Below are 9,768 nucleotides of genomic sequence, written 5' to 3' on the forward strand. Positions count from 1 at the left end.
TAACTGTGGATAGGAGACATTTCAAAGCACATGTTCCTTCAGTTCAGTTAGTGCAGTCATTTTTATTTTTAGCTAACTGAAGCGCTTTTTATATAAAGTTTCCATTTCAATATGTGGCAAGATTTACACGTCAATTAAATTAGCATTCTCTCTACCATTTTTGGGTTCTATCTGTACTCGCATTGTACAGGGTTGTGGCAGAAATCTGACTTTGATGGTCTATTTCTCTCCTTGCTGGTATCCAGTCTTCCTCCCCATTGTCTCTGTGTTTTGTTCAACAAATGTTACTACTTCGTCCCTCTCTGCCTTACTTCTATGTCTGTCCAGGCCAGTTCATTTTCTCAAGTGGCTCATATGTTTCTCTTTGGTTACTAGAAACTCAGTGAGTCTATTTATGGGGCTTGGCAACCTACTCAACACATAATTGTTACACGACTTTCTGATCATTATTGGGAAAAGTAGGATTTCTACGAGCCCCATTTTCAAGTTTATCCCCCTAACCATATTAGTTAACCATTTTTAATTGGCCCCATGATGTGCTGCACTAAGAAAATGTGAGACCCTTTTACAGAACTGGGACACACACATGCAGAAATTTCTGATCTCTTCTACTTCTAGTTTCTTAAATTCAGTGTAGAGATTCTGCATGTCATACTGCCATTGGGCTAGTAGGAATAACTGTCACCATAAGTTATTGCTACAATAATGCAGCTTGTGTATAAAATGAATTAATTATTTAGCTAACATATAAACATATAATACTTTCTTTACATTCTTTCCCATTTAATAAAACCTAGTAATCTTCTATCTTTAAAGGTTGTGTAATATGGCATCTTCAAGAGCATAGAATGGATGAGACTAAGTTTCCTTGAGATGACATCAATAGGTGAAATTAAAAAATATGTTTTCTTGATCGATAATCCATACCTTTATAATTTCTTTTGAATTAATGTATTATTTAATTTAATATGCTAACCTTAAAATTTCAGTGATTTAACATATTCAACATCTTCTTCTCATTATATCACAAACCAGTGATGATGTTCCTAATGAGATGCCTGAGTCCCCCAGTATGAAACAGTGAAATTTCAAGATATTTAAAGCTAAAAGGACAGAATAGTTCATTATCTGATAAAGTAGACAGAAGAATGGCAGCTAGAATTCAGCGTATGAAATGAAAGCCATTATTATTAAGCTTATTGAAGGATTTAAACACTATTTATAAAATAATAGCCTCCGAGCCTATTTGTGACCCATGAAAGGATACCAAGGATCATGCGTGCCACTATGGGTAAAAAGAACCATCCACCGCTAGATAGCATGTGATATGTAAACACAGTGTATGTACCCACATTTCGGTATGATGCTCTGTATTTAAGTTTATGGACTGTATTTTCTCTTATGCCTAAGTGGGAGAAAAATGCAGTGAACAGCTAAGAAATAATCAAAAGTCCTTTTACATGATTAAACCGAAAAAGAGAATCCATTATTTATAAGTCTTTATAGATGAAAGCTAAAAGGGAATACGATCACCAAAGGAATGGAGTGGATGAATATCAAATGTTCCAATCCCTAGACATTAATATGTGAGAGAATCCTTTGAGGTAGCATGAAAATGAAGACAGATCAAAATAAAATAAAATGACTGTCCTAAAACACAAAAGATTGAGTGAGGATAAATGAAAAATGGATTCAATTAAATTTAAGCTATATTTGAAGTGGGCATTCAAGAAATGAGCCTTCTTATATTGTCATAAAAAGGTAGGGAGGTTTGGAGTTCTATCTATCATCTATCTATCATGTGTATCTGTATCTATATATACTCATATATATATACATATATACATACACATGTGTACATATCCCATTTACACATTACATGTAATCTAATTATTGTGCTTACTATTAAGTTTAGCTAACATACACCACATTATTATTATTTGTTTTGTGTAGACTTATCAGTTTTATGATTCTTTTCTTTTGCTTTCCTGCTCTTTTATATTATCAACCATTTCTATGATTTTTCCCTTTTTTTTTGTTGTTGGTATACATTCTTTTACTATCCTTCCTTTTAATATGTAGGTTACCCTACATATTAGCATATACATTCTTGACACACTGTTGTCAGATACAAAGAATTTAGTTTCCCATCCATAGTCTGCTCGAGTATTAGAACCTTTAAAATTCATAAACCACTGTCTTTGAAATATTTTGTCATGCATTTTAATTTTATATACATAATGCAAATTTTAAAAGACATTACACTTGTGTCATATGGACAAGTACTGTTTCTATTGTTCTTTAACTGAGTGTGTACCTTCTACATACTCATATTACTATTGAAATCAATTTCCATCTTTTACTACAGAACTACTGGCAGCACATTCCCTCCATATTGTTTTATCTGAAAATGTCTTCATTTTGCCTTCTGTTTTGATATCTTCATTTTGCCTTCTGTTTTGAAGGATATATTCTCTAGGTATACAATTCTAGGTTGGTAGTTACGTTCTTTCAACAATTTAAAAATGTCATTATATTTCCTTTTGTCTTTCCTCATTTCTATTGAAATGTAATCTGCCAATCTAATTCTTTGCTTTATTAATAGTGATGTGTTTTGTTTTCTCTTGTGGATTTTTTATTCCTTTCCCCTGGTTTTTGGTTTTCAGCATTTATTCTATAATGCACTTAAAAGATGTTATCTTTGGATTTATCCTGTTTGTGCTTTGCTATGTTCATTGGATCTGTGGATTGATATTTTCTCTTTTTTTCTACAAATATATCCCCATGTCTCTTAAACTCTGGTGTATTCTTTTCTTTTTATTCTATTTCTATTCCTTTCTCTCTCTCTCCTCTCTCTCTCTCTCTGCATGTCTCCATATCTCATCCTATATGTTAATTTATATTTAATTTTATTAATTCAGTTCTCATATGTTCAATATATTTAAACATATATATTATTAATTTCAGATACCGCATTTTTTCAATTCCAGAAAGTTCATTTTGTTACTTTTAAAAATTAAAACCTCTAGTGAAATTCTGTATCTTTACACTGATACTCACCTTTGTTCTCATACTGTGTTTAACATGTTTATCAAAGTTAAAGTCTTTTCTTCAATATCTGAATCCTATATTCTTTGGTCTTCCATTGATTGCAAATCATGTATGTCTACTTCTTTACATGTCTATTTTCTTTTATTGTATTTTGAACACTGTATACAAAAGAAAAAAAAAAACTATAGTGCTACTAGGTGATCTTATCTTTTCCTTTAGACAAATCAGGAGAATTTTAACCACATACAAATTAAAGGATACTCCTTCATATTGCAGGCTAGTACCACTCAATCTATGTAGAATTTCCCCCCTGCTCTGACGTGTTAGCCCTTCTAGAAATTTGTTTTTGAGTGTGGTAGGTCACAGACTTTTCAGCCTTGAAAACCTGTGAGAAACAGAGATTCCACCCCAGATTAACACTGCAAATAGATTCAAGATCAGGAAAAAAAAAATCTCAGTGGATATCCATGATGTGGTTGATGGGGACTCACTTCCAGCAGTATCTTGTTTCCTGTGCATTGAGAATCTATAAGAAATTTAACTCTACTCCAGAAGCTTTTAAGTCCTATCCCATGTTTTGGGAAAAGCCTGAACTCACCAGAAGTTTGGGAATTGTCAGAGGCCTCTGTGGTTTCCAACTTTCACTCCAGCCCCAAATGTTTGCTGAGGTTTCTGTTTGTTTTCATTTTTGTTTTCCATCTAGAAGAGTCTTTCTAACACAGAAGACCAGATTCTTACCCCAGCGTGATTTGGAAAATGTCCTCAGGGGAAAAAACAAACAAACAAACAAACAAAAAAAACAAACTACAGATCATTAGGCAAACCTAAAATGACTTTTGTTCTCTTAATTTTATTTCACCTAATCCTTATCCATTCCTCACCTATGTGATACCTGTACTCATAAAACTTTTGTAACTTCTCCTACTCTTGCCATAGGATTCTTGGCTAGCTGAAAATTACTACTAAGATCATTTTACTATTTTTACTTGAAAAAATACTGTCTGTACTGTTGGTGTGATACTTCGTAAACACAGACTAGATTTTGCTAACTGGAAGAAGTACTCAATTTCACTTTGTTTTACACTGAAATGTATAAATATTTTAGCGCAAATATTTTCATTGACTTATACCACAGGCCTTCACCTGGCAAGCCTTTCCCCTTGGACTGGAAGTTATACTATTGGCTCCTCAGGTTCTCAGGTCTTCAGACTCAGACTAAATTACACCATCAACTTTCCTGGTTCTCCAGTTTGCAGACAGCAGATTGTGGGATTTCTCAGCCTCCCTAATGCTGTGAGCCAAGGCCTATAATAAATCTTCTCATGTATATATATATCACATTGGTTCTGTTTCTCTGGAGAACCCTGAGGAATATACCCTACATCTAGATAGATTTTAAATTTTCAAAATAAAAAGTATAATCATTTGAATTTCATAATTTAATTTTTTGCCTCCTACATTGACTTTGTGAGCATAAATTTTAATGACATGTATTTGAATTCCCTTTAATTAAATCTTCAAAGCTAAAGTTTTTTTATACTCCATTTCTTGAACATTTAAGTTTAAGATCTCTAATGGATTTTGAATTCGAATTAAAAAGAGAATTTCTTACAAGGAAGACTTCTTTAAAAACTACTCCAGTAGGGATGAGAGGCCAGAGTGAGTGTGAACTCAACTCCACTGAAAGAAAGTGATAATGGGTTTTTAAGAGCTGGAGTGGAGAGTAGGAGAGTCACAAACTGCAGTGTTTGCTGTTCAGCCCCACTCAAAAAAAAAAAAAAAAAAAAAAAAGTAAAGTTTCTTCTATCTTCATGAAAGGAAATAGTTGTACCACAAGGATCAGGACACACTCTGAAGTCAGGCCCCTACCCTCCACAGAGATGAGGAGGTATCTATCTGCTTTGAGGATTACATTTCAAAGAGATGACTTTAAAGCCCTAGAGAAAGAATTTTGGTTGTAAAACTGGCAAAAGAATTATTATTTCTTTAATTTCCATCTCAAAGTGGAAGAGAAAGAATTTACAATTATAACTCTCCTAAAGTAAATGCTCTCAGGAAATGGAGATGGGGGAGGAGGGGTGGCTAGAGGCAGGAGGAAGCCTATCAAAAATTTGGTTAAACTGAGGAAAACTTTAAAATTATCTTGGCACCTCTCATTAGATTATCCTAGCCACAAGTAATTTTCTATGTTACTTCTTAGCATTTATAATTAATCTTTATTGCTGCTAAACATCTTTCTATCATATATTAGTAACATCATTTTTTTTGGAACAATTCCTTACTGTTGGATCATTTGCTTGATTTTTGTCCTTTGTTTTTAAAAAATCCTATATGTGCATTGAACTCTCATCCATTTCTTAGAAAATTTGTCTTTGTAAGTAGCCCTGCTTAATATATACCTCCATGTATTGGAGCCTGTAGAAAATGATCCCACCTCTAACTTATGGGTGATTAGATAGAATGAATCTAACTGAAGACTTTCACCCACAGGCTGTAAAATAACTCTGCTTTCTTAATCTAGAGTGAGTGATGGACTACTCCAGGATTCCTCTCTTGATTTAGAATTAGGACAATGAAAAGGTGTTGACACTTAGATTTAGAATTAGGACAATGAAAAGGTGTTGACACTTAATTGTGAGGATCTATCCCAGACTCAAAAGTTGGGAAGCCATTCTGAGCCTGGAGAGAAAGCTTGGAATATTTATATTAAAAAAGGAAGCATTTGGGGGTAAATAATATATGAGAAAAGAGGGGAAAAATTAAAAGGAAATTTTGGTTTATTTTGAATTTTTCCTGAAGCCTGGTTTTATGTTTTTACATGTTTGGTTTTATATTATTTTATTTATTTTTTTTAAATTTAATTTAAAATAACTTTTCTCTCTATATTTTGCATTATTTGGCCATGAAAAAAAGTTCTTTAACATGTGTTTTAAACAAATGTAGATGTATTTTCCCACAAAATGATTCCTAATCTTTTTTTTTCAGAGAGATAACAATGAAGTTAATGGTGAACTGTATGTGTGACTAAAAATAATTCTAAGTTTACCTTGATTATCTTAATAACAAATAAATCAAATTTCCAGGCCTATAATTTATGTCGAGTGAGAGACTTGCTTAAAATCAAAAGCACTTTCCACATTTACTATTTTTAAAAATAATAATGCAATTTGTTTTCACAACTAATTCATATAGCTGCATGCACTCTTAATAATTATGACTTGTATCTGTAACAGAAAATTATATTCAATTTAGCACATCTTTGGAGTGCATCAAATGATAGTGACTATCTTAAGTTTATCTAATTATATTTGACTTGTGCAGATTTATTTACAGAGGCAATTGAAAGCAAATTTTAAACCCATTGGAAAAATAGAAACACATTTGCAGATTGATCAGCACAAATGAAAGTAAAATACACTCTCCCAAGGATATAATCCCACAGGGAGTTCTCAAAATTTTTATTTCAGTTGAAAAAAAAAATAAAGCATATTCATAAAGTGAAATGATCTTTTGAAGATGAAATTTTTCATGGTTTTAATTTGGGGAATGAGATGAGGCTTCTCAAAGAACATTGTCAAATTCCCTGCGATGGGCTCCGGCAACCTGTCATCTTTAGTTGTACCTCCGTACTCTACTTCCACTAATTTAATGATGTGTTTGAAGTGAAGCACACTTTCAAATTGGCAGGATGTCAGGCAGGTTTGAAAATAACTCTTATTAGCAGAGACAGCCTAAGCTGGCCAGCAGGTGTTGTTATCAGTGTCCTACGATTTTGCTGTGTTTATTAGATTATTACTGAGAGATGGGGCTAAACAAAACTTAACATTGCAAATTTCAGTCTCTCCTTTTAAAACACTTAATTGAAAAGGGTCTGAAGGTTCACAGAAACAAATGTGCTCTCGCTAATAATCTCCTTACAATATACTCATTAGTGTTCTAGGAATACAAATTCGGCCTGCTACATGTTTGCTCTCCCACCAAATGGTGGAAATGACAATCAGGAGCTGATTAGAAAATCACATTTGGAGTACAAAAAGCAAACTGCCTGAAATCTCCACAGTTTTGCAGTCTTTGCAGTGGAAAATATGTTCCATAGTCAGGGTCATGACTGAAGTCAAGTACTTGAGGTGCTAGTTATTGATTCTAAAGAGGTTTCTAGTTTTTCTACTGACTTTTTATGGCTTGACAACTCCTACAAAAGCACCCAATGAACCAATTTGGCCTTTTTCCAGGTACCTCCATTTATTGCTCTGCATAACAAGCCTTCCTTATGAAACAACCTTAGAGTATTGAGCTGTTAGCTGGTTTGTTTGTTTGTTTTTTTTTTTTTGCATATGTATATAGTAGAAGTCATAGCTATGTCTGGAAAAGGCTGGATTTTCTAAGTCATTTTGTTTATTCCCCTCCTAATAATATGAAGAACAGTGTTCCTGGCATTTTTCCAAATAAGATGAAATGTCATTGATAAAGAATCAAAGCACCTTTCAAGTATTTCAATTGAAGTAAAGTTTGATTAAATTCACAGCTGTAAATGATTGTAATTGGTATCATTTATTGAGACTTTGTTGCATGGGAGAAAATGAACAAAAATTTTATGTGTAATTGAACTATATTTCCACAATTATCATAAGGATCAGAATTAATTATCAACATGACAGAGAGATAGTTTTTATTTAGAAAGGTTAAATAATTTCTCAATGTCACACAATCGATAAAATATGTAATGTTGGTTCTAATCTTTATCTGACTTGAAAACTGTTGATCTTAATCATTGTGCTATGCTGTGTGTGTCCAGATATATTGGGAAAATGTAAGGGAGGTGTGGGATAATGGACAGTTCTGTGATAGATTTCAACAAATTAGGAATGAGTAGATACTAGAATATTCTCTCATTTCCAATTGCATCTTAAATAACAGATATGGCATCAAGGGATAGGAACTTAGATATTAGAATTTTAAAATAGAATCATTCTTGGATATCAAGCAGAATAACTGCCTTTCCACAGATAAAGTAATGGTCAGGTAAGGTTATGACCAGATGACCAAAAGGAAACAAGTAAGACCATCCACTCATCCTGACTGCTCTGACATACTACCTTCTAGCACATTCTACAGGAAACTTAAGTAGACAAAATTGTATCACTGAACTGAGAAGAAAAGTTGGTACTTTAGAATTTATGAGACAGAATATCAAAAAACAAATAAGCAAACAAACAAAACCAGAGCTGTGCAGAAAAGGAGTTCCTGAATCCAACCAGAGTCTTGTAAGTCTAGTTAGACACCTATTTGCACACACATAGGGCAAGACTGTAGGATCAGGCAAAGTACAATAACCAACGAGATAAAATGACATTCCAGATGCTGTAAAAGTTGAGGCTGGATTTCTGAAAACAAGCATGGAGATATCTGGCTGAACATACTACAGAAATTAAGGAAGGAATAAATTAAATAAACCTTATTTCTGGATACGTCTGTGAGGGTGTTTCAGGATGAGATCAGCATTTAAATTGGTGGACTCTGTAGAGGAAATTATCCTTCCCAATGTGTTGGGCATCATCTAATCCACTGAGAGCCTCAATAGAACAAAAGGCAGAGGAAGGAGGAATTTGCTCCATTTTTCCTGCCTGTATGCTGCACTGGTACATCTTCTCTCATCTTTTGCCTTTGGACTGGAATTTAATCATTAGACCTCTTGAATCTCCAGCCTTCAGGTTTGAACTGAAATGCTCCACTATCTTCCCCGAATCTCTAACTTACAGATAAGAGCTTGTGGAATTTCTTAACCTACACAATTAGGTAAATCAATTTCTCATATGATCCCCACCTCAGTAGATGATAGATAGATGATACATGATAGATAGATAGATAGATAGATAGATAGATAGATAGATAGATAGATAGATGATAGATAGATAATAGATAGATGATAGATAGATGATAGATAGATAGATCTTTATCTATCTCTCCTTTTGCTTCTGTTTACCAGGAGAACCCTGATTAATCAATACAACAGCTTTATTCATAATTACTCAGACTTAGAAGCAACCAAGATGTCCATCAAGGAAAATGGACAAATGAACTTTGGTACACCCAGACAATGCAACATTATTCAGCACTGAAAATAACTGAATTATCAGGCTATGAGAGGACATGAAGGAAACTTAAATGCATATTACTAAGTGAAAGAAACCAATCATAAAGGCTAGATACTGTTTGCACCCACGCAACATTGTAGAGAAGGTAACACTATGGAGGAAATAGAACGATTTATGGTAACCAGGATATTTAGAGCAATAAAACTACTTTGTGTGATTCTATAGTGGTGGGTGCATTTGTCCAATCCCACAGAATGTATAAAACCAAAAGTGAACCCTAACTCAAAATATGGACTCTGAGTGATAATTATGAGTCCATGTAGGTCTACCAGCTGACCTTGGGGTCAGGAGATATATTCCCCTCAAGTCTGAAACTGTCATTGCCTTCACGTAGTGTTTGGCACATAGCTTGCTAGCATCCAGCATTTTTTTGTGAACCGATTCAATGATATATTCTGTGGTCCTGAAAATACAAGATAGGAGAAGGCTAAATTAAAGACAACAGTGTGGGGGATCCCTGGGTGGCGCAGCGGTTTGGCCCCTGCCTTTGGCCCAGGGCGCGATCCTGGAGACCCGGGATCGAATCCCACATCGGGCTCCCGGTGCATGGAGCCTGCTTCTC

Source organism: Canis lupus, chromosome 21, assembly GCF_048164855.1.
Source record: "Canis lupus baileyi chromosome 21, mCanLup2.hap1, whole genome shotgun sequence".
Taxonomy (NCBI): Eukaryota; Metazoa; Chordata; class Mammalia; order Carnivora; family Canidae; genus Canis; species Canis lupus.